Below are 26727 nucleotides of genomic sequence, written 5' to 3' on the forward strand. Positions count from 1 at the left end.
CAACCTTCAAACATGCCTGTCCAAAATGGCCACCGGCTCCTCAACATAGGATAGATCCTTATCCAACCGGACTGAGCTGAAGTCTAACACATGAATCGGATCGCCGTGATACTTTCGGAGAATGGAAACATTGAATACCGGATGAACTAGAGAAAGAATAGGTGGCAGTACAAATCTGTAAGCCACCACTCCAACCCTCTCAAGAATCTCAAAAGGCCCGACATACCTAGGGCTCAACTTGCTCTTTTTTCCGAACCTCATAGCACCCTTCATGGGAGAAACCCGGAGCAAGACCCGCTCCCCAACCATGAATGCAATGTCGTGAACCTTCCGATCCGCATAACTCTTCTGTCTGGACTAGGCTGTACGAAGTCGATCCTGAATCAATTTAACTTTCTCCAAGGCATCCTGAACCAAGTGTGTACCCAATAGCCTAGCCTGGCCTCGCTCGAACCAACCCACTGGAGACCGGCACCGTCTACCATACAAAGCCTCATACGGCACCATCTGAATGCTTGACAAATAACTGTTGTTGTAGGAAAACTCCACATGTAGCATGAACTGATCCCAAGTGCCCCTAAAATCAATCACACCCGCACGAAGCATATCCTCCAATATGTGAATAGTGCGCTCGGACTGTCCGTCCATCTGAGGGTGAAATGTTGTACTCAACTCCACACGAGTACCCAACTCACATTGTACGGCTCTCTAGAACCATGATATAAATTGCATACCCCGGTCAGAGATGATAGATACCAGTACGCCATGAAGTCTGACAATATCGCAGATGTAAACCTAAGCCAGCTTTGAGTCTGCGGCAGCCCAACAACGAAATCCATAGTGATCCGCTCTCATTTCCACTCTGGAATCTCTAGCTTCCAAAGCAATCCACCTGGTCGCTAATGCTCATATTTCACCAGCTGAAAATTTAGGCAACAAGCTAGATAATCCACTATGTCCTTCTTCATCCGCCTCCACCAATAGTGCAGCCTCAAATTCTGATACATCTTCGCGGCACTTGGGTGAATGGAATACCGCGAATTGTGAGCCTCCTGGAGAATCAACTCACGCAAACCATCTGCATTAGGCACACATAGCCTACCCTGCATCCGTAATACACCGTCATCTCCAATTGTGACTTCCTTGGCATCATTGTGTAGAACCGTGTCCTTAAGGACAAGCAGATGGGGGTCATCATAATGATGCTCATTGATACGAGCATAAAGAGAAGACTGAGAAACCACACAAGCCAAAATCCAGCGCAGCTCGAAAATATCCAATCTAACAAACTGGTTGGCCAAGGCCTGAACATCCAAGGCTAAAGGCCTCTCTGCGACTGGTAGATATGCTAACCTGCCCAAACTCTCCGCCTTGTGATTCAAGGCATCGGCCACTATATTGGCCTTCCCGGGATGATAGAAAATGGTGATGTCATAATATTTAAGCAACTCCAACCATCTCCGCTACCGTAAGTTAAGATCCTTCTGTTTAAACAGATCCACCTTTAGCTGTCTAGACGCGTAGGCAATCACCCTACCATCCTGCATCAACACCGCACCGAGACCAATGCTCGACGCATCACAATATACCATATAGGATCTCGATCCAGTAGGCGACACTAACACTAGGGTTGTGGTTAAAGCAGTCTTGAGCTTTTGAAAGCTCTCCTCACAATCCTCGATCCACCTGAATGGAGCACCCTTCTAGGTCAATCTGATCATAGGTGATGCAATAGACGAGAAACCCTCTACAAATCGACGGTAGTACCCCGCCAAGCCAAGAAAACTGCGGATCTCTGTAGCTGAGGATGGTCTGGGCCAACTCTGCACTGCTTCAATCTTCTTCGAGTCTACCTTTATCCCCTCACTCGATACTACATATAAGTCCCCGTAAAATATTTCCTAAAAACTGAGATTCCGTGATGCCGGGGTAGGAGTAGAGGTTAATAATAGTAGAAATTCTTCGGACTTTTCCTAAAAACTGGGGTTAAAGGAAAATATTTTGCAGAGATAGGCATTTTTGCGGCCCATTATGCGGCCGCATAATCACTCTGCAGGCCACAGAGTGAAGAAGCTACTTGGGCCATTTTTTATGACAATTTCGCGGCCAGTTATGCGACCGCAAAACCATTTCGCGGGCCGCACTTTTGTCGCACAATCAGCTTTAGAATTTTTTTGGAGGGAGGATCTGCGGCGCATTATGCAACCGCAGAATAGGTCTGCGGGCCGCATAACGGCCGCAGAGATAAGCAGGCCAGCCTAGTTTCGAAGGCTATTTTTCGCGATCATTTCGCGGACAACAGAATCATTATGCGGTCGCATATACGACCGCAAATCTTATCCCAAGGATTCATTTTTGGATTTTTATAACCCGACCCTACTTCGATAAAACATATGCCATAGTAAAATTTGAGCAAATTTTTGATACTTTTAGAGTGAGAAAGAGTGCTTAGTGTGGGGGAATAACCTTCAACCTATTATCCATCAATTCTTGCTCATTTCGCGGACCGCAGAATCATTATGCATATGATTAGAGTGAGAAAGAGTGCTTAGTGTTGGGGGGATAACCTTCAACCTATTATCCATCAATTCGCGGTCATTTCGCGGACCGCAGAATCATTATGCGGTCGCATATGCGACCGCAAATCCTGTCCCAGAGATTCATTTTTGGATTTTTATAACCCGACCCTACTTCGATAAAACATATGCCATAGTAAAATTTGAGCAAATTTCTAATACTTTTAGAGTGAGAAAGAGTGTTTAGTGTGGGGGAATAACCTTCAACCTATTATTCATCAATTCTTGCTCATTCATTGAGGATTAACAAAGAAAGTCTTCATCATAAAGGTAAGAATCTATGTCCTAGCTCTGAGTTTGGAAAATTTACAAAAATGGGATAATTAGAAAGACAATTCTTGGGTGTGGGGGTTGTTATCTTGCATGCATGTTTTATCAAAGAATGTGGGAAGGTTGTGAGCTAAAAATGGTAGAGAATGGGTTGGGGAATGATGGAATCTTTCACAAAACGGTATTAAAAATATTAATGCACACCTAGTGTTTGATAATGTACTCAAATGAGCTAGAATCATGACCATATTCCTAATTTTGGTCCAGCTTGTTATATTTCTAAAATAGATCGAAGTTGCTAAGAATTCTGGAATATTTTAAAGTTTAAAGGAAGCTCAATCGGGGCGACCAAATCAAGTACGATTGACCTCAAATTTTGCACACAAGTCATAATTGACAATACAGACCTATTCCAACTTGCAAAATCGAAATCCAACCCCGAAATAAAAAATTCACTCCCGGTCAAACATTCCAAAATTAAACCAAATTCCCAACTTTTGCCAATTGACGCTAAAATGACCTACGGACCTCCGATTCAACATCCGAATACGCTCCTAAGACCAAAATCACCCTACGGAGCTATTGAAACTGTCAAAACTCCATTCCGTAGTCGTCTTTACACAGTTCGAACTACGGTCGATTCCTACGACTTAAACTTCCATTTTAGGGACTATGTGTCCCATTTCACTTCGAAACCAAAAACAAATTCTCTCGGTAAGTCATAAAATCCAAAGGTGAATATAGAGGGAGCAATAAATAGGGGTTCGGGTCTAGTACTCTAATAACGACTGGCCGGGTCGTTACACCTAATCGTCTTGCTTGGTTACTATACAGAAATTATTAATATGTTCTTTTTATTCCTAATTTCATGGAAATATAGGTGTTAGGTTAGCTTGAATAGCCGAGTAATACTTTAGAAGATTACTACGAGTAATATTAACTCTGTCAATCAATAAACCAAATATATAATTAGACAATTTAAGTGGAAGACTCAACGGGATTATTAGCTAATCCATAGCTCTGGAATGTTTTGTCCCATTGAATTCGTATTTAAGCTTGGCAACGTTTTTTAACTTCTTAGTTTTTGACTCTAGATTAGCTGTAGTTAATAATCTTTGCAAAATAGCTTGAATATATTAATTGTTAGTTTAATTTAGTAAATAGTTAATCATATGTCCGTGTGGGTACGATATCTGAACTTACAATCCTATACCACTTGTACGACCACGTATACTTGTATGTGCATTTGGGAGCAATAAGTTTCTGGCGCCGTTGCCGGGGACATAGAAATTTGTTGTTTTCCTATATTAGACTTTTACTTTTATCTTTATAAGTTTTTTTGTAAATATTTTTATTTTAATAATTATTTGATATTTCTTCCTAGTGTTTCTAGTTCTCGCAGCATGACATCTGGGGATGAAATATACGGAGGTAACGTTATTGATGAAGATGCTTGGTTGACGAAAGACTTTTATGACCCGTATTTTTGGGCTTGTCGTAACCTGACCTCTTGAAAGTTTGAATTTGAATATGGGAGTAAGGTTTGGTATTGTGAAAAACATTATTAATTAAGGGACTATGCGAAACGACATTGTTTACTAACAATATTGGTGAATGATTGGTCCTAGGAGAGAGTTGATCTTGCAAAAAAAATTGACAAGTTTGGCTTGGATTTGCGCAACATGAATGCATATTTCAGTGCAAATGTTGATGCGTGTAATGCCCAACAATTTAGTGATGAGTTGTGTGAAGCTGAAAAAGATCTTTTAGGCCAAATTGAGGAGCAAAAATAAGAATACAAATCATTAGACCATGTTCTTGTTGATGATGTTGAGGTTGAGGAAGTACATATTATTGAGGATGTAAAAAATAATGCAGTTTTGGAGTTGGGACGTGTTGGTCCTCATTCTAAAAAGTTTTCTACATTATGTTTGGATGGAGATATGGAAATTCAGCTTTTGGAAAGATGTACAGATGAAGAACAAGACCCTTACATTGTAAATTTTGCCACACCAAAAAAATAAAACGACATACCTCACTTAAGGTCCAAGAAGTGCATGATGCAATATCTATCGCTTCGGTCCTTTATTTTCACACCACTGCCCCAGGAACGTGACAGAAAAATTGATGCAAAATTGCAGTCGCAATTCATGTCGTCAAAGTGGAAGGAAAGGTAGTGAAAGTGATGGAGTTATGCCACGACTATAAATAAGGCGCTTGTTGGGAGGCAACCCAATTCTACTACTTCCTTTTATTTTTGTTTATGTTTTTTATTGTTTTATCTTTGTAGTATTTTTGTGTTTTTGTAGGAGTAGGAGCATAGATTCAAAGTCATAGGAAGTATACAAAAGTGAGCCAGATGGCTGGAACTAGTGTGAGGTACCCGCACAAAGGACCATCCTTGGGAGAAGTCGAAGTATCTTGTGAGCTACTAATGCTTTGGCCTTTGGCCTACCAGGGAGTTTTTTTTACCCTCTTGTTATTTATAGTGTGCATTGAGGATATTGCACAATTTTAAGTGTGGGGTGAGGAGATTATTTGGATATTTTTTGTGTTATCCTACCTTAGTTGTAGTTTTCTTTCTTAGTGTAGTTGTTTAAAAAAATGAAAAAAAAAACTAAAAATGAAAAAAAATAGAAAATTTGGACTTTTCCCGACGATTGATTTTGTGGACAACTTTCTTGGGGTAATAAGGTCCAATGAAAAAAAATCCAAAAATTTTTCCTTTTTGTTCTAGTTAGTTTTAGCTGGGTAATAATACCCTTTTATTTTTCTTTGTGCATCGTTTCTTTTTCATGGGATGTAACTTGAACCGGGTAAACTTTTTTTATTTTTAGGATTAGATATTTTTTAGGAGTAGTAGAAGAGGGAGAAGAAAAATCTTTGTGACTTGTTAGATACTAGCATATTTAGGCCTGTGTCTGAATAGTACTTTCCTCTGAGTGCTTGAGTAATGAATAAAATAGCAGACTTTCTGACACCGAAGCTCAGGGTTATTACTCTGTATATAGCTTATTGTTATTTTGTTGTTAGTTATAATACTGACTGTCTTATAGCAGAATTGATCCATCTTGATTGATTTTTGTGCCTTGCGGGGTGGGGATTTCTTACATATATTCCATGTTTTGCATCTTAGTCTAAAACTTTCCCTACAGGTTATTGAAGCTAAATAAAAGTGTTGCTCAGTTTAGAAGATGATAATATGCTTTCTTTGTTATGTCTTGTGAATTTTAGCCTTTTCAGAGATTGTACCACTAGTTAGCCCTTTGAGCTTGTAGCCTTTTGATTGGAAGCCATATTTTTTGCCTTGATTCTTTTGTTGTATCCCTAGTTGTTGCACCCTGCTTCTTTGAGCACTGTTGCTTAGACTGTGATATTAATTGATAAATTTAAAGAAAGGGACAATTAAGTAAAAAATGGTGACCACGATAGCTGAAAAGTGATGAAAAGGCCCTCTTGAAAAGAATGTGACATGAAAAAAAATGAAAAAAATATTGCTTTTAAAAAAAATAAAACATTTTTTATATGAGGGAAATACTTGTGAAATAGTTGATGAAGAGAGGGCTGGACAATAAAATAAAAAGATGAAAATAATGGGTGATAAAGTGTAAAAGTGCAAAGTGCTTAGGGAAGTGTAAGTCACTATTATATTGTTCTTCTACCCGTCCCCTAGCCGACGTTACAACCCGTTAAAGTCCTTTTTGATTTTATTCGAGCACACTTAATTAGTAGAAATGTACATAATGGTCAAGCCTATCGTTCTTTGTGCATACATGTGAATTCGTTTGTGAGTGCGATGGTTGTTCTTTGATGCTAAGTCCTTAAATTATATTCATTCTTTAATTTGAGTGTATGAACTATTTATTCTTGCGAGGGCACTAGTTTCATGATAGATAGGTGATATTATTAGCTTTATTTGATAAAGTAGGTGAGCGAGCTTAAATTTGGTGAGTTAGAGTCCCTATCTGAGGTTAGGAGGTTAGATGTTTATTGTTTGTTTGTGACTTATATATCTTTTATGATGACCAGGAAGTGTACATCTGATGCCTTGAGTTTCTATAGGGACAAATTATTAGTATCAACCAAAGTGGTGGTGTTTTCATACTTGATTTATTGAGAGTGGTTTAATGCTTACTCGAGGGCGAGGAAGAGTTTAAGTGTGGGAGGTGATGTTCGGCCAAAAATGTATATATTAACCATTGTCGCCCCACATTCTAGTGATTTTAATCATCTTTTGAGTATTAGTTATATTACATTATGCTTAATTGAAGCGATGTGAAGATAAAGAGAGTTGGAGCAAAATTAAATAAAACACGAAAGAAAACGAAAAAAAATTAAAAGAATAAAACATGAGGAAACAAAAGGGGGAACCCTTTAGTGTTTGTCCTCCCAAGTGGAAGACAAAAGCAAAAGAAAGATACAAATCAAAGCAAAAACACTGAAAGAGGAGGCGTGCAAAACCTCACTGCTTCCATCGCTAGCACAGCGACTCGCGCGGGTCTGGACGTGTTATTGCGGGTTTTCCTATTTCGCTCACGACAATGTTATTTCGGCCTTACACGGTCCTAACTCGTATGAAAAGGGTCCTAAACCTAATTTGGAAGGGATCTCTAACATACATTGAAGGAGAAGTTACGTGGGGAACACGAACTATGCTTGGAGGAAGCTTTCAACTAGTTTTTCTTCTCTTTTCTTCCTTTAATCTCATAGTTTATTAGTTCTAGAGTTATGGGGTGCTACATGTATGTTGTAGTTTGAAGCTTGAATCGTTCTTGTTATTTTATCATGTTGGTTTATTTATTCAATCTTGCGCTTAAATATTTGATTGTTTGATCACCAATCGAATACTATCTATGAATCTACGATTGAACTCGGGAGAGGGAATTTTAGATGGCATATAAGATTGAGTAGAGCGAGATCTTGAACCTGAATTATGGGAAATGGATTTGTAGTTAGAATAGGTATATACATAATCACCTTGCTTGGTTACTATACACGAATTATTAATGCATTCTTCTTAATCCTAATTCCATAAGAATATAGGTGTTAGGTTAGCTTGAATAAGCGAATAATACTTCGGGAGAATACTACGAGTAATATTAACCCTGCCAATTAATAAATCAGATAAACTAATTAGATAATTTAAGTTAAAGACTCAACAGGATTGTTAGCTAACATATAGCTCTGAATTATTTTCTCCCATTGAATTCGTAGCTAAGCTTGCGGACGTACTTTCTTTAACTTCTTAGTTTTCGACTCTAGATTAGCTGTAGTTAATAATCTTTAGAAAATAGATTGAATAGGTTAATTTTTTTATTTTAATTTAGTAAATAGTTAATCACAAGTCCCTGTGGGTACGATATCCGGACTTACAATCTTATACTACTTATATGATCACGTATATTTGCATGTGCGTTTAGAAGCAACAGAAGCCCTTCCCACATGAATCAACCTCTGGACGGCTCAAGTCTAGCCAAAATAACATAATAATATCAATGAAAGCAATAGGAAATAATCCCAAATAATAAAGCTATGATCTTGATATATTATTCAAAGTAAACCCAAAAGCTCAACCCTTGGCCGGCGCCTGGAACCCAACAAAACTCAAAATTCCAAACACCAATTCTTATACGAGTCTAAATATATGTGTTCCATCCAATTCCAACCTCCAATCGACCCTCAAATCATCAAATCTCACTCTCGAAAATCGTAGTCCAAAAACACCCATATCCCACCTTCAATTCATATAAAATAGGTATATTAATCTATTGGTAATCAATATCTAACACGAAAATCAATTAAGGATTACATACCCCTTCAATTGTGATGAAAAGCCCTCCAAAAATCGCTTTCGACCGAGCTCCACGACTCCAAAAATAAGAAAATGACCAAACCCTTTGAGTTAAATATTCTGCCAAGCTAAACCGCATCTGTGGGCCAAATTTTCGCATATGTGACGTCACTTCTGTGGTCCATTCCTCGCATCTGCGAGCTCCACTTAAATTCCGACCAACCACACATGCGGTCTCCTAGCCTCATCTACGGTCACGCTTCTCTGCCTTCAATATCGTAGATGCAATTTCACATCTCCACCCATACCTCTTCTTATGTGGTCCTAGCTTCCTCTACCCAGCTTTGCTTCTGCGGTCCCATGTCTGCACTTGCGAACCCGCACCTGTAGTAGTTCTTTCGCAGGTGCAATAGCACTATAAATCAGAAACCTCCAGCCATGCCAACTTAACCAACATGATATGAAACTCATCTGAAATGCATCTGAGGCCGCGGGACCCCGTCCAATCACACCAACCAATCCCAAAACATAATATGGATCTAATCGAGGCCGCAAATCACACAAAATAACATCAAAACTACGAATCTCATCTCAATTCAAGCCTAAGGAAACTAATAAACTTTTGACTTCCTAAGCTCATGTCGAACCTCATCAAATCAACTCGGAATGACCTCAAATTTTGCAGGCAAATACCAAATGACTCAATGGACCTATACCAACTTGCATAACAAAAATCTAAACCCGATATCGATAAATTCAACTCCCGGTCAAACCTATCGACCTTCCAAACCTTCAACTTTCCAACTTTCGCCAATTCAAGCCAAAATGATCTAGGAACCTCCAAATCCAAATCCGGACAAATGCCTAAGTCTAAAATCACCATACGAAGCTATTGGAACAATCAAAAAACTATTTCATAGTCGTCTACATAAAAGTCAAGTTTCAGTCAACTCTTACAACTTAAGCATCAAACCTTGGGACTAAGTGTCCCAATTCAACCACCCTGGCAAGTCATATAATCACAAATACACATATGTAATGCATAAAATAGGGGAAAAGGGGCAAAAGTACTCAAAACGACTAGCCAGGTCGTTTGATTCTTCCCTTCTTAAACAAACGTTCTATCACGCCCCGACCTCCGATAGCGCGATCGACGCTCAACCGAGATATCCGGGTTAAGCAAGCCTGCTAGATGCCTTCTACCCAACCTTACCCATTAACAATATAAGAACCAGTACAAGTAATAGACATGAGAAGAGTCAAGTACTCCACAATCTTTTTCATTACTAAAGGATATTCATTTATGATTTTCAAAATATTACAAGTTTATAGATATGATAAAAAAACATATTTGCCCAGATACCAACACTTACTAGTTTAATTTCCAATATCATACACCACCCAAAACCTATCTACGGTGTCTCTAAGTATAATAGAAGAGTAGTATGGAAGTGTTGGCTACAAGGCCTCGGCTATACCTCAAAACATAAAGTACAACGTCAAATGACATGAAGACCGGAACAGAGTAGGGCTCATCATAATCTGTTGAATAGAGAGTAATTGCTAACGAGGATCAAAATCGCCCGCTGACGAACCACCTGCATCCATTGAAGATGCAGCGCCCCCGGCAAAAGGGACGTTAGTACATATGGAATAGTACTAGTATGTAAAGCTACATGTCCTCTTCCAAAATAGAATGCCAATATAAGAAAGGAAAAACCATAGAAACAGCAAGTCACAATCAACAATATCCAAATGCCCAGTTAAAACATAACAATTTTCAAAAGACAAAAGTAATATATATTTTTGGTTGGGAGATCATTAGCACCGATATACCACCATGTTTTTCGCGCGGAGTCCGATATATTTGGTAGGAGATCATTAGTACCAATATAGATATGCCACCGTGTATTTTGCATGGAGTCTGATCACGACCTGATCGGTTAGGCCGTCTTTCCCAAAGACACCAACCACAATTACAATTACTTTCACGAACTTCAATCATTATCTCAATCACAATCTCAAGCATAATTTCATTACAATTTCCAGCACAATTACCACCATGTGTGCGATATGACATCTGATCACGACCCGACGGGCTAGGCCATCTCACCACAATGCCATGTGGATCGACATCACCCTTTTCTAGTAATCACCTCATCCAAATAAAGGGGAATATTCGCATCACAACAATCTCATCCCAAATAAGGGGAATAATCACAATGCACCCTACACCGGCACGTATAGTTTCACGGTTAGGTTATTCCTACCTACCCTTCCTCGGTGACTAATGATACTCCCAAGAAAACATTTTTTATTGTTTTGCACATAGGGGAAACAAAAGTACAAATATATTTTATATTCACCTCTTTATCTTTCACACTATATATATATATATATATATATATATATATATATATATATATATATATATATATATATATATATATCTTCGTTGATATTTTCAAACATACTGTAACATTGTATATATATATATATATATATATATATATATATATATATATATATATATATATATATATCTTCATTAGTATTTTCAACCATTCACAACATTGTTATTTCCTTGGCTCTCTTGGCTATACTTATGATTCTTCATTCATGGCACGGTGGCCGTATCTCATATTCCACACTTTCATTTCCTTACATTCATGGATCATCATCATAAATATCAACAAATAGGATATCCCGAAAATCATAATTTTAGGTTTATTTATAATTGAGACTTTAAACACAATAGATTTCTTTCCAAGAAATAGAGTAAAATGATTGGCAATCGAAGCACAAGTTAAAATCATAAACATGTAACACATCATTTGTTCTTGAAATACTTTTCCCCAAAAATGGCAATACACAATTTCAACTCATGAAAGACATAAGAGCTCAAAATATATTAGTAATACTTACAAAGTATAGCATTAGACACAACAATCACATTTGGGCATGACTTGGGTACATAAGCTTTTAGGCAAATCTATTTTCAAAGTCAATTTGGAACAGTTGAATTAAGGCTGATTTCATAACCTTTCTCACATTATTTCATTTCATTGGCACCATTGGCCACAAGTATAATTTTTATTCTTGGCACGTTCGCCACACTTTATGTCTCCAACCTACTTCTTTCACTTTCAAGCATCCTTATAGATTATCAATAACAAGGCATTTCAAATCAAGACTTTAGGTACAGATATAAGCCATTGGAGTTTTAGACATATGGAGTATTCTTTCCAAGTTAAGCATAGTGGACTTTCATTTGAAACATGACTTAAAGTCATAATATTTTAATACATATATCATTCTCGCACACATTTCTGAAGGATAATATAATGTGATAGGAACATTCGGAATACATTTTGAATATATAATTCTCCACACTTTGCTTACTCGAGACAATCGAATTTATTGGGAACAACTCGGAACATGGGAATAAGGAACTTGAGCCAATTATACTTGAAACTCACGGGAACACCATGGAATTCAATTCTAAGAGAGTAGTTTAGCCAACATACCTTGTTTGAGCTTTCCTTAAGATACTACAACGCCCAACACCTCTAGAAAAAATAATCTATAGGAAGATAGCGAAAATCGGATAATAATTAGAAGGATTCTCATAGTTTAACTCTCTTAGGAATTTTGTCAGACACCTAGTATGCAAAAATAGACTATATAGCTCTACAATGATAATCCCTTCCTACCTCAACCAATTTCAACAAGAAACTAACCAAAATGGTTAATTAATCCCACATACTACAATCTATTGTAACATGCATGGTGTATTTCTAACCCCACAATACACTAGAAATCATAACCTCTTGCATGAAAGCTTAGGAGCAGGACTTACCCGGATAGATGATAATCTAGTGATTGACTTCCTTGATTCTTGAATGTTGGTGCAAGATTGGATGATTAGAATGCTAGGTTTTCTCCTTCTCTCTCTAAAATACTCTTACCTCTCTCTAAAATTAACAGACATTTGCTTCAAAATGAGCCCCTAAAGCTATTTATCAAAATGGGGTCGGGTTATAAAAATAGGGAAATGGATCCTTCGAACTCAGATGTACGTTCATAGAATGGACTGCATAATTGATATGCAACCCGCAAAATGGGCCGCAAAAATGATGCTAAGAACTGGGCTGGTATGGACCAGTCTGTGACAGGTCTGCGGTCCGCAGACCACTTATGCGGCCGTAGAGTGGACTGCAGAATCGCCCAAAGAAATTCTTCATGCCAAATATGCGATGGAAAATGCGGGTCACGAAATGGATATGCGATCGCAGAATGCACCGCAAAGCGACCTTAAAAATTCAACCATTTTTTTCTGCTCAGCTCTGCGACGGGCATGCGGCCCGCGGAGTGGTTCTGCGATTGTAAAATTGACCGCAGAATCGCCTTCTTCTGCCAAAATTTCCATTAATTCCTACTCGGTCTCCCAAGTAGCCTCCTCGACTGGCTGATTCTCTACTGAACCTTCATTGATGATATATTCTTCGATCTTAACTTTTAAACTTGTCGATCCAAAATGGCGACCGGCTCCACATCATAAGGCAAATCCCCATCCAACCGCACTGTGCTGAAGTCCAAAATACGTGACGAATCCCCAAAATACTTCCGGAGCATAGATACATGAAATACTGGTTGAACTCCTGATAGACTAGGTGACAAGGCAAGTTTGTAGGTCACCCCTCCCACTCTCTCAAGCACCTCAAAAGGACCAATATACCTAGGTATCAACTTGAGCTTCCTTCCAAACCCCATCACACTATTCATGGGCAAAACTCTGAGTAGAACCTTCTCACCCACCACATATGCAATATTACGAGCCTTCTTGTCAGCATAACTCTTATGCCTAGACAGCGATGTACGAAGCCTTTTGTGGATTAACTTCACCTTCTCCAAAGCATCACAGACAAAATCAATATCCAACAACCTAGCCTTCCCAGGATCAAACCAACTAATCGGAGAATGACATCGCCCCCCCATATAAGGCCTCATAAGGAGTCATATGGGTACTCTACTGCTAGTTGTTGTTGTAGGCGAACTACGCTAGTGGTAGAAACAGATCCCATGATCTCCCGAAATCAATGACACATGCACGCAACATATCCTCCAAAATTTAAAGAGTGCGCTCGGACTGCCTGTCCATCCGAGGATAAAATGTTTTGCTCAACTTGACCTATGTGCCCAACTCACGCTGCACTGCTCTCCAAATATATATTGTAAATTGCGTGCCTCGATCCGAGATAATGGATGTTGACGATCAATTTTGACCCTCCCATTAAAATTAAATGATTTATGTTTAATAATTTGTAATAGATGTAGTATAATATTTTTCAATCATTAATACCTATTTTTATTAAATTATAATAGGAAATAGTAATTAACAATGTTGAATTAATAATTTTTCATTAAGAATTATAAATTATATAATTCCTACTATTTTGGAACAATTAAATTGGTCTTTATATTTTAATAAACAAGTTTTGAAATTAATTTAACAAATTAACCTTTGATATTTAATCATAAAACTTTATTACTTTCATTAATCCGAAATTAGTTTCATAATTTGATAAATGAAGTGTTTAAATAATTAGTCACAGTAATTTATAATATATTTGATGATTATATATTATCACATTTGATTAGAATTAATTAAGTCTAATTAACTTAATCTTTAAAGGGGTAAAAAACATAAAAAGGCAATTGCAATTAATTAACTAAACCCAATCTGGGTATGAATTAAATTTTATTTCAGCTAATTTAGCCCAAATTACTGTCCCAATATAGCCTGACCTGGTCCGAAACCAACCTCCTTTATCCAAGATGGGGATCCACGCAATTCTCTCTAAACCAATCAAAGCGCGCCATGCCACCTGTCTTCCTCTTTCACAGAGGAACACAAATTGATCTAGACCATTGATTCAACTCATCAACGGCCCATATTTAATCTCTATTTTTCTCTTTTCCTTAATTTTGCTGAGACCTCATCTCCGCCGTTGGATTATAGGGATCCAACGACCGTCTCTTTTTGTAATAAAAATATTTCATTAAATACTTATTCCTTGAATCAAACGATCCAACGATCGAGATTCCATCTCCCACTTTTAACCAAGAGACGATCCCTAAACCCTAATCACTTTCCACCAAACGGCCACCCTAATTTCCCTTTCTTGTCTCCTTTATCTCATTCCCATCACCCCTATCAGTCCTAAAAACTGGCACAAATTTGTGCAAGGTCACAAATCCGACCTCAAATCATCATTTTTGTCCCTACTGAACCGTGAATCCCACCTGAACTTTCCCCTTTCATTACCCTAATTTGAATCTCTAACCCAGAAGCCCTAGACCTAAAGGTGAAGCCTGGGAATTCATATATCCTTCCTTTGTTTCGTCGAATTAGAGCATGCCTGGTTATTATCTTCAGCTTCAGCTTCATTATTCATTGTCCAGAGGTCAAACGCAGCGACCTCTAGACATTAAGGCATGACTGATGGACAAAAGCTTTAATTGTCGACCTCCTCGTGCTCAGGTAAAACTTATACTATTTTCCCCCCTTTACCCTCTGATTTCACTTGCTTAGTATCGTCATCCATCCTATCGTCACTCTTCACTATCCGTTCGAACTCAATTGAAACCCTAAGTTGCTTGGATGCCACTATAAATAGGGCATTCAATGTTTCTACCCAACAGACACCAATACACTTAACATCACCAGCAAACACATTGAAAGAATTAAAAAGTTTAAGTTTTTCTTCTAATTGTTAAGTTCCAGTAGCTTCTCACTAATTTATCTTTTCATCTTTTCATTTTTGCTCGAGTTCCATTTCTGTACATAATTCGTATTTGGTTTGGACTCTAAATTGCTAAGAATCAACTCTTTCTTGGTTTGCTGCTCTGTAGAAGGTCAGTGTATAATGACATTGTCTCTATCTTTTAATTGTAAAATTTTCTGATGTTTTCCTGTTAATCACCTTTTTTTTACGATATACATCAGTTGTACATGACTATACTTGTTATATTATTTTTGTTGTATGCCATTTTCATAGTCGAGTTGGTAATTTCCTGATAAATTATGATGTTCGGATACTGCTATCTAAACCATGTTGTTAATGATATTCTATCTCCCAAAACTTAGCCAAATAAAATGTTTTAATGATGTTGATACTCTTCTGAGCAAATCATGTTGAACCTTTTATGATTGGTTGAACTAAGCCTTATGTTAATCCTATGTATGCTCTACCTCTATCAGTTAAATGATAGCTATACTATCATGTTTCGCTAACCTAATTGAGCTATGCTCTTAACCCTCTCCTAATGTCCTGTTTGCTGCACTGAGCAATATTGATCCTTATATTTGTAATATTATGCCACCGGATTTTGATTCAATAAAAATGATTATCATCACAGTTCATGACATTCATTTAATTATTTTGCTTTGATGACCTTAATTGAATATTTTTGTTGTTGAAACTATGTTTGTTATGTACACTTAAGAGTTCATGCAAGTCTATTATTATAGTTTGAACTCATATGATTAATATATCAATGCAGTCATCACATCATCTGCTCACTTGATCTGTCATTATTTTATGACCATGAAACTCTATAGAAACCATATTGTATGTTGGCTGACTGAATCTTATTTACCTACATGCACGTGCTTATGTTCATCATACTTCTGCTAGTCTAGTAATGCCCATGAACCTTTACCTGCTCTTTAGTTGAGAAAGTTTCATGCTGAATTTACTATGTCCTTTGCTGAAATCTTCTCTTGATAGTTTGAATCATGTCTGCCTTAATAATTTAGCAACTTGAGTGAACAATGTTGAACATAGGATCTAAAATGGGATGTTCACTTGTGTAACCTGGTCACTCACATGTTTAAGTAAATTCACCAAGACATGTTTGTCTTATTCTCACCCACTAAGAATGAATATCCCCATCCACTGTCTCATATTTGATTGATATCCTTGTCTATAAGAATTTACTCAAGAATCTGAAATTGTTTGGAAACATGACAAACTACGACTAGATATCATGCTACTAGGTTTGAACTAGACTAAAAATGACCTTCCCACTTACATTATTATCTCTGCTGGTTGTTGTTATCTTTGGGAAGCCTGAACAAGGCTGTCAGTACAGGTGTTTGGTGAAGTAAGGTCTCGTCCATGTATATGCTTACCTTACACTGTTCTAGAGATTACTGAAATTTTAGTTGAAGTGCTATAAACCTAGTTAAGGATCCTAAAATGTTGAACCCTCAGTAGAACTAATGAAACTAATACATATGTCTTTCCCTATCAATTACCAATTCATTTACCACTAACTCTCTTTATTTTTATATATGAGTGATAACCTTCCTAAGTGTCTTGATGCATGCTATAATCAACCTTAAGGTCATTGATATTACTGGACCATATAAGTCTACTTGCAGTAACTTGCCTTTTTATTTAGGGTTCTGATAAAAGATCCTAAAGTCAATATTGTGATTAGTTCTGAACTTTGCAAATGCTTGCAATCTAGTGATGATATTCTCTATAGTTTTTGTTGATGTTCTGTGTTCCTGAATCTTTGTGTCCACTGATGCTTCCATGTTAACTACTAAGTTGACACCTCATTTATGTCTAAACATTTGAGAAAGAGTAAGCGTGGGCGGTTAAGGGTATTTGGGTGTGAAACCTGGTTTGTGGTTAAGATACCCTTCCCTGACACAAGCACTACTCGGGGTCTATGAGACCGTTATGAACTCTAAAGTACCAAGGGTCCAAAGGGGGATTTTATCCATGAATAAGGTTTTAATCTAAGCCTTTGATCATTGACTCTTTTTAATCCTCATAGGATTAACACAAATGAGATTGGATTTAATATATTCTGTAGCTTTATTATCACTCGTGATTTATTATTGTTATGCATTATATTGATTTCCAAAAATTATCTTCTTATTTCATTCGTGTGCATATTTGAACTAGGACTTCTGAGTTCTTTAAACTCAAGCCCAAGCTCCAGCCTTGGTTGCTTTTCCCGGAGTCTGCTACTCGTGTGAAAATCTTCAGGGCCTGACTATCCATTTGCACAATATTAAGAGTCCAGCCCTTTCCTCCCTCTCACATTTTTAAATGGTAAATATTATCTTTTTCAGTTATTCTTTGTATATATTTTGAAGCTAACATTGCTATTGAATATTGTTTGATGTTTTGATTGTTTAGGAGACGTAGGCCAACCAAGTCTTACAGGTAAAAAAGACGACATAGGATTATAGACTTGCCTTTTTTTTCATTACTCTAATACATTTGAGCTTTAATAATTTAAACTAATCTTTCAATGAATAAATCGTTTACTTATGTTTTTCCACTAACAATTTCAGTTATTGCAGGTTCAAAACGATAACCAATTATGTTTTGGAATATCATCATACGGGTCACGTAAAACACAACCATTGCTCTAAAAAATAATAAAAGCAACCACGCACAACCATTCTTACAAATAAGCTTGAAACATATGGCATTTCAACAAGATGAGGTATAATTGTTTTCAATTAAAGCATATTTTAGTAATCTCTTATTCATTAAGTCTCACGAACGAATGTCATTCTTTTCAAAAGAAATACATAACCTTTTTCAATACAATGCGTTTTCAAAGAAGACTTAGATGTTTTTATAAATCTTACTTTGTAACTTTAGCCATTAATTAACTAGAATAAAGGTATTTCTTTCCTCGAACCTAGCCAAAGTTTAAGGAGCGACCTCAGGTAGATTTAAAGGGATGCCTAATACCTTCCCTTTAGAATAACTAGAACCCGAACCCAAATCTCACCGGTTAGCAGACCATTAGGATAATAATCTTACAAAAATATAAGTATCCTAATATACCTTAAATATTAGGTGGGAACTCTCTTTTATCAATATCAGAAGAACCACTAGTTATACTTTGTTTAGACGTGTGCAAAATAAGGTGCAATAACATGACGACGCTGATGGGGATCTTTACACTTAGGTTATAACCTTAGCAGATTTAGGCTAGACCCGAAATTTGGGGATGTTTGTTTATATTATTCTTTTACTGTGCTTAATTTTGAAAAATATGTGTTTACTTGTCTTACTTGTTTGCATTTCTATGACCTGTCAAACATGTACTTACTTGCCTATTGTTGCTATCACCATTATTTGTTACTGCTTTATACACTATCATCATATTTTTCCTATTGAGTCTTGGCCATACACAATCACACACAAATGACATGCGAGGGTTGCCTTTTACACCCCTCCCAACTTTCTTTTAAAATTTTCTACTTTCAGAGAATGGATTTGTCAAGTCAACTGACATAATATCTCGCAGTTATTCAGTCCAACATTAAAATTAGGAAACACTCTACTCTAGCAAACGTAGGTCATGCTGCATAAACTTTAGATAAGTTGATCCTTAGTATTGACTCACGATTATGAAAGCTACAGTAATGTCAACGATTCATGTACCCAACGACATGTCTTTTGTAAAACGATGAACCAATTCAGATAAGACGCTAAAGATCCGAAGCAAACACTTACCAAAAGTTTTCACCTCTTTAGATAGAAATCAACCGCAATGTCCCGGAGATTAACATGGTCATGGGTGCACCACACAAGCTGAAGCAGTAGTAGAGAAACATTCGATGGGAGCACATGGACGAGATTAGAACACACCTGGGAAAACTAACCACCTTGATGAACATCCGAGCTGACAAAGTCCTTACTAGATTGCTAATACATTTTTCGGACCCATCTATGGTTGTTTTCAAGTTTGTCGATTAGGAGTTGGTACCAACACTGGAGGAGATCACTAGCTTCACGGAGTTATCATTTGCCGGACAAAAACCAATACTGCCAGTTGCCATGCCTGATCACAGGTTCCTCCATGCATTGGGTCTGACAAACAATAAGAATCTAAGAAACATCAAAGATCGATGGGTGAGTATGGACCAACTATTCGACAGGTTCGGACACCGGGAGAGCTATGAGTGGCATCTTAAAAAATTCCAATGTGATCAAGCAGCATGGGAGAGCCTCCACCCTCTAACCTTTTCTCTAGCAATATTGGGATTGCTAGTTTTCCCGCAAAGAAAAGGGCGAATCAACGTGAACTTGCTGCCCCTAGTCTTGGCAAACTTTCGAGGGAATCTGCAAGTAACCCTCATTCATATGATATTGGCAGAGACATTTCGAGCACTGTCAGCATGCTCTAGAGGATATTATTTTTTCAAAGGCTGCAACTTACTACTCCAGATGTGGGCCACAAAATATTTCTTTTAGATGGAGACAACCGTCGAATATTTTGTTGGCCCCAGTAACATGATCAAGAGCCATAACAAAAGGATGAGACACTGGTTACACCGCATGGGCAAGAGGAGTGGCAAGAGATACTGACCCGTCTGAGCGGATAGTTCGTGAATTGGAAATATTCATGGTTAAGTGGCAGGGCAATCTTGAGAAGCCAGAGAAAGTACTTCATCGAGTTAGTGGGACTTGAAGAAATTTAGCTGTACTTACCTCTGAGGATTCTAAGGCAATTTTTTCTAATTCAATACGTGCCCCGCTGGTTAAGAAAAACTTTTTATGAAGATGATTACAACCGACAAATTCCAATCCCGAGGGTGAGGAGGCTCCATTATGAATGGAACGACATGATCATGATTCCAATAGGGCAAAATCTCTGGTGCACACCTGAGTATTTCGTGTGTATCAAGAGAAGGATTAGTTGGCCAGACCTAGCAGAGAGGTATTGACCAGACTGGAGGATTAAGCAAGTAATTGAATACATATGGATTGAGTAAAAAAATAGAGCCAGAGGTGGATCCTGAGGAGGAACCAGAGTACAACAATGACGAGGAGGAAGAGGAAGTTGAAGAAGACCCTGAAGAGGAATCTGAAGAAGAAATCTTGGGAAGTGACTCCGGGGACAATTATTAAGTTGCTGGGTTATTTCCCTTTATCTTGTACCCTTTTTTTCATTTCCCTAAGGGCAAACCTATGAACCCATGTAATCTTTGTTAACTTTGAAAATAATGTTGTAACCACGACTCCCATCTTACTGTAATCCAAAGCCTATCAATAAAAACTAAAGGTTGCTCCGGATCAAAATGTGTCAGAATCTGATTGTTCATCAAACATTCGCGACATTGGTCTACCTCTGGCAAAGAGAGGTCTGTCGTATCTTAGGAGACACGCTTATCTAAATACTTGAATTAATTGCTCTATGTGCTTATATTTGTGCAATCTCTAAAACTAACTTCTACTTTTCCTTATTTTCTCGCTTTATTATTTAATTTTATTCCTAAAATCAGAGGTTTGTTTGTGTTGATACGTAAAACTGGCTAAGCCACCGTACAATCTGAGATCCAAGGGAAAGATGTCTGCAATCGAAGACCCGACCAAAAATGCTCTAGCAATACCCGACAACCCAGGGTAATCGGGGAAAAGGATGATACTTGCAATGATGATACTCGCAATTATTTTATCCTCCCTTTATAATCATATCGCTTTATTACTCAAATTAATAAAAAAATTAGTGTCATAATTTGATAAATGAGGTGTTTAAATAATTACTCACAATAATTTATAATATATTTGATGATTATATTTTATTATATTCAATTAGAATTAATTAAGTCTAATTAACTTAATCTTTAAAGGGGTTAAAAACTAAAAAGGCTACAATTGTAATTAATTAACTAAATTCAATGTGGCTATGAATTACATTTTATTTCAGCTAATTTAGCCTAAAATACAAGACCAGTATCAGTCCGGAACCAACCCCCTCTATCCAAGATGAATATTCATGCCAATCTCTCTAAGCCAATCAAAGCATGCCACATCACCCGTCTTCCTCGCTCACAGAGAAAACACAAATAGATCTGGACCGTTGATTGAACTCATCAACGGTCCGTGGTTAATCTCTATTTTTCTCTTTTCCTTAATTTTGCTGAGACCTCATCTCGGTCGTTGATTATAGGGATCCAACGACCGTCTCTTTTTATAATAAAAATATTTCATTAAATTCTTATGCCTTGAATTATCAGGGTCATTGCTCAAACGACCCAACGACCCAGATTCCATCTCCCACTTTTAATTCAGAGACCACCCCTGAACCCTAATCATCCTTTCTGTCCCTGCTTAACCACAAATCCTACATAAACTTTCCCTTTCATTACCCTAATTTGAATCTCTAACCCAGAAGACTTAGACATAGAGGTGAAACCTGGAATTTCATCTGTCCTTCCTTTGTTTCTTCGAATCGGAGCATGCATTGTTATTATCCCCCTTCATCATCATTATTCGTTGTCTAGAGGTCAAACGCAATGACCTATGGACATTAGGGCTTGAACAATAGACCAAAAGCTTCAACGATCAACCTCCTAGTGCTCAGGTAAAACTTATACTGTTTTTCCCTCTTTTCCCTCTGATTTCACTTTCTTACTATCGTCATCCATTTTATTATCACTCTCCACTATCTGTTCAAACTCAATCGAAACCCTAAGTGGCTTGAATGCAACTATAAATAGGGCATACAATATTTCTACCTAACAAACAGTAAGAGCCGTAAAGGTTTACCCATAACTCGAGGTTTTGTGTTGCCGAGGTAGGCTAATGTGTTTGAGGCTAATGTATGGACTTTTTGGGTGATGCAATGCATTGGGAAGTTGGAAGAAGAAGTTTTGCTGAACATGTCATTTATGCGGTCCATTATGCGATCGCAGAATCACTTCGCAGACCGCAGATCGGCCGCATAATGCAACAGAACCAGAGCCAAATTTTGAAGGACATTTTGCGGTCAGTTATGCGGCCGCAGAATCATTTCGCGGGTTGCACATTTATCACATATCTAGCATGAGAAATTTTGGAAGGAAAATTCTGCGGTACATTATGCGACCACATAACTGTTTTATGGGCTGCAGAAAGCCCGCAGACTTGTGCAGGCCAGCCTAGTTTTTGGGACCCTTTCTCCGGTCCATTTTGTGGGCCGCAGACCTGATCTGCGGTGCATTCTATGACCGCAGAGTTGAGTTCGAAGGTCCATTTTTTATTTTTATAAACCGACCCATTTTGATTAAATGCTATTGGGGCTCGTTTAGATGGCAAAAATATGGCGTTTAGAGAGAGGGAAAGGGAGCTAGAGAGAGAAGGAAGGGCACTAACATCTCCATACATCAAATCCTTGCTCAAGCCTTGAAATTCAATAAGGAAAACTCACAACGTCTTCATCTAAGAGGTAAGATTCTACTCCCTAGCCCTCAATTTCGGGATTAGGACTGAAAGTAGGTAATGAGAAGTGTGATTCTTGGGTGTGGGAGTTGTCCCTTTTGCTTGCATATACCAGCAAGGGTTGTGGGGAGGTTGTTGAACTCAAATGGGTGAACATTGGATTGTGGGATGAAGGAAGTCCACCATAAAAGAACCTTGAAATCATATTGCACACCTAGTGTTTGATAAAATGTCTAAAAGGGTTGAACTCTTAAAACCACTTCCTGATTATGGTTCAGCTTTGTCATATATCTAATATATTGAAGTCTCTAGGATTTCTGGAACCTCGTAGTAAATTAAGGAAAGATCAAGCAAGGTATGTTGACTAAACTTCTCTCATAGAATCGAATTCCATGATGTTCTTGTAAGTTTCAAGCGTGACTTGTCCAAGTCCCTACTCCTCTTGTTTCGAGTTATTCCTAAGACACTCAGTTATTCCAGATAAGCATTGTGTCGAGAATTATGTGCTCAAAATGTGTTTCAATTACTCCTATCGTATTATGCTCTCCTTCAGGAATGTATTCAAGTATGGTTTATGCATCGTAATGCTATGACTTCAATCCATGTTTCAAATGCAAGATTTATTATGCCTTATTCTTGGAAGGAAAACTCAGTGTGTTTAAGACTTCTATTGCTCATATACATGTTTAAAGTATTGATTACAAATGCCCTTATTATTGATAATCTATGAGATATAAAATATGGCCATCGTGCCAAAAATAGAAATTACACTTGTGGCTAATAGTGCAAATAAAATGAAAAGAATGTGGGAGAGATTATGAAATTAGCTGTAAGTTCTTTATATAATAAATGATTTGGGAGTATCATTAGTCGCCGAGGAAGGGTAGGTTGAAACAACCTAACCCTGAAACTACACGTGCCGGTGTAGGTATGATTGAGAGGTAAATACCCATATTGATGTGATGAAATTATTCTCCTTGATTGGGATGAGATTGTTGCTAACCTTGGATTGGATGTCGACTCACACGACACATATGGGGAGACAACCTAGCCGATCGGGTCGAGATCGGATGCCATGCTGCGTACATTGTGGTATTGTGGTTGGATGTCTTGTGGTGAGACGGCTTAACCGATCGGGCTGAGATCGAACTCTGTGCTAAATAGCACAATGATATTGTGATTGGATGTCTTTGGGTGAGACGGCTTAGCCGATCGAGCCGTGATCGGACTACATGCAAAAAAAAACACTGTGCCATATCGGTGCTAAAGATCTCCCGACTTAAAAATAATGATATTTACTTGGAAAATTATGTTTCTCTTAACTTGATGCTTTAATATTATTTGAGGCCCTCTTTGATTGAATGTTTCTTTCTCCTGGTATTGTTTCTTGATTCATTGAAAGGGTATTTAGTCTTACATAGTAGTACTCTTCCATATGTACTAACGTCCTTTTTTGCCGGGGGCGCTGCATCTTTAATGGATGTAGGTGGTTCCACAACATGCGGTATCCATCAGCGATAGCGGTACACCCTCTTCTCAGCTGACTTGGTGAGCCCGATTTCATATCGGGATCTTGAACCTTTTGCTCCTTATGTACAGGGTTTTGAGATATAGCCGGAGCTTTGTTAACGACACCATCATATTACTCTTTTGTATCCATTAGAGGCTCCGTAGACATAGTGTGGGTTTGTATCTTGGATTGCATAAATCAACTTGAAACACTTGTTCCACTTCTAAAGCTACGAATAGTAAAATATTTTGGGAAATCATGAATGAAGTTCTAATGGTAATGAAATTGGTGTTGTTCATGTAATCTTCTCATTGTCTAATTAATGGAATATGTCTTCACTTTACTCGTGGGTAAGGCCGAGTAGAAAGTATCAAGTAGGCTTGCATGACCAGGATATCTCGATTGAGCGCCGGTCATGCTCCCCGAAGTCAGGGCATGACACAGACACCAATATTCTTAGCATCACCAGGAATCACATTGAAAGAATTGAAAAGTTCAAGTTTTTCTTCTAGGTATTAAGCTCCAGTAGCTTCTCCCTAATTTCTCTTTTCCTCTATTCATTTCTGCTCTAGTTTAATTTATGTATGTGGTTCTTTTTGGTTTGGACTCCTAAATAACTAACAATCGACTTTTGCATGGTTTGCTGTTATACAGAAGGTTAGTGTTTACTGACCCTCTCTCTATCTCTTAATTGTGAAATTTAGTGATGTTTTACTGTTAATCACCTTTTGTTTATGATATACATCAGTTTACATGACTATATTTGTTATATTTTGTTTGTTGTATTCAATTTCCACTGTCGAGTTGATAATTTTTTGATAAATTATGATTTTTGGATACTTCTATTTGTTCTATGTTGTTAATAATTTTTTATCTTTAATGATTTTTTGTCTCCCAAATGTTAGCCAATTAAAATGTTTTCATGATATTGATACTCTTCTGAACAAATCATGTTGAACCTTTTATGATTGGTTGAATTAAGCCTTATGTTAATACTATGTATGGTTTATCTCTGTTAGTTAAATGATAGCTATACTACCATGTTTAGCTAACCTAATTGAGCTATGCTCTTAAACTTCTCATAATATCCTGTTTGATGCACTGTGCTATATTGATCCTTACATTTGTGATATTATGCCGCCCAATTTTGATTCAATAAAAATGATCCTCATCACAATTCATGACATACATTTAATCTGTTTGCTTTGCTGACCTTAATTGAATATTTTTGTTATAGAAACCATGTATGTTATATATACTTAAGAGTTCATGCAAGTCTATCATTATAGTTTGAACTTATGTGATTAACCTATCAGCACAGTCATCACATTATCTGCTCGCTTGATCTGTCATTATTTTATGACCATGAAACTCAGTAGAAACCTAAATGTATATTGGTTGAGTGACATTTTTTCAACCTCCATGCATGTTCTCCTAGTCCAATAATGCCCATGAACCTTTACCTGTTATTTAGTTGAGAAAGTTTCATGCTGAAATTACTATGTCCTTTGCTAAAAACTTCTCTTGATAGTTTGAATCCTATCTGCATTAATAATTTAGCAACTTGAGTGAACAATGCTGAACATATGATCTAAAATGGGAAGTTTACTGGTATAACCTGGTCACTCACATGTTTAAGTAAATTCCCTAAGACCTGTTTGTCTTGTTCTCACCTAGTAAGAATGAACATCCCTACCCACAGTCTTATATCTGGTTGATATCCTTGGCTATAAAAATTTAATCAAAAATTTATGTTTTTTGGAAACTTGACAAACTACAAGTAGATATCATGCTACTAGGTTTGAACTAGACTAAAGCTGACCTTCCTACTTACATTGATATCTATGCCGGTTGTTATTCTCTTTGGGAAGCCTAAACAAGGCCATCACTACATATGTTTAGTAAAGTAAGGTCTCAGCCATGTATATCCTTACCTTGGACTGTACTGGAGACTACTGAAATGTCTGTTGAAGTGCTACGAACCTAGTTAAGGATCCTAAAATTTTGAACCCTCAGTAAAACTAATGAAACTGGTGCATATGTCTTTCCCTGTCACTTACTAATGGTTAGACCACTTAACCAGGCACTTCTGAACCTAAATTGGTTTACTGATAGTATGCCACTAAGTCTCCTTGTTTTTATATCTGTGTGATAACCTTCTTAAGTGTCCTGTTGCATGCTATAATCAACCATAAGGTCATTGATATTACTGGAACCTATAAGTCTACTTCCAGTAACTTGCTTTTATATTTAGGGATCTGATAAAAGCTCCTAAAGTCAATGTTGTGATTAGTTCTGAACTCTTCATATCCTTTCACTCTGATGGTGATA

General features: G+C 37.4%; 1 long non-coding RNA gene across 2 annotated transcripts; it reads left to right on the forward strand.

Moving 5' to 3' along the window:
* The first annotated feature begins 2713 nt into the window (after positions 1-2713).
* On the forward strand, positions 2714-24699 carry LOC104119353 (uncharacterized). Of its 2 annotated transcripts, none has more exons than XR_011412995.1 (5): positions 2714-2846; positions 17622-17771; positions 17859-17885; positions 18026-18171; positions 24373-24699. It is a non-coding gene; the product is annotated as an uncharacterized lncRNA (long non-coding RNA). The 2 variants fall into 2 exon arrangements; XR_001973856.3 differs by lacking the exon at positions 2714-2846 and adding an exon at positions 14663-15181.
* Positions 24700-26727: the final 2028 nt, after the last annotated feature.

This window comes from Nicotiana tomentosiformis, chromosome 12 (genome assembly GCF_000390325.3).
Source record: "Nicotiana tomentosiformis chromosome 12, ASM39032v3, whole genome shotgun sequence".
Taxonomy (NCBI): domain Eukaryota; kingdom Viridiplantae; phylum Streptophyta; class Magnoliopsida; order Solanales; family Solanaceae; genus Nicotiana; species Nicotiana tomentosiformis.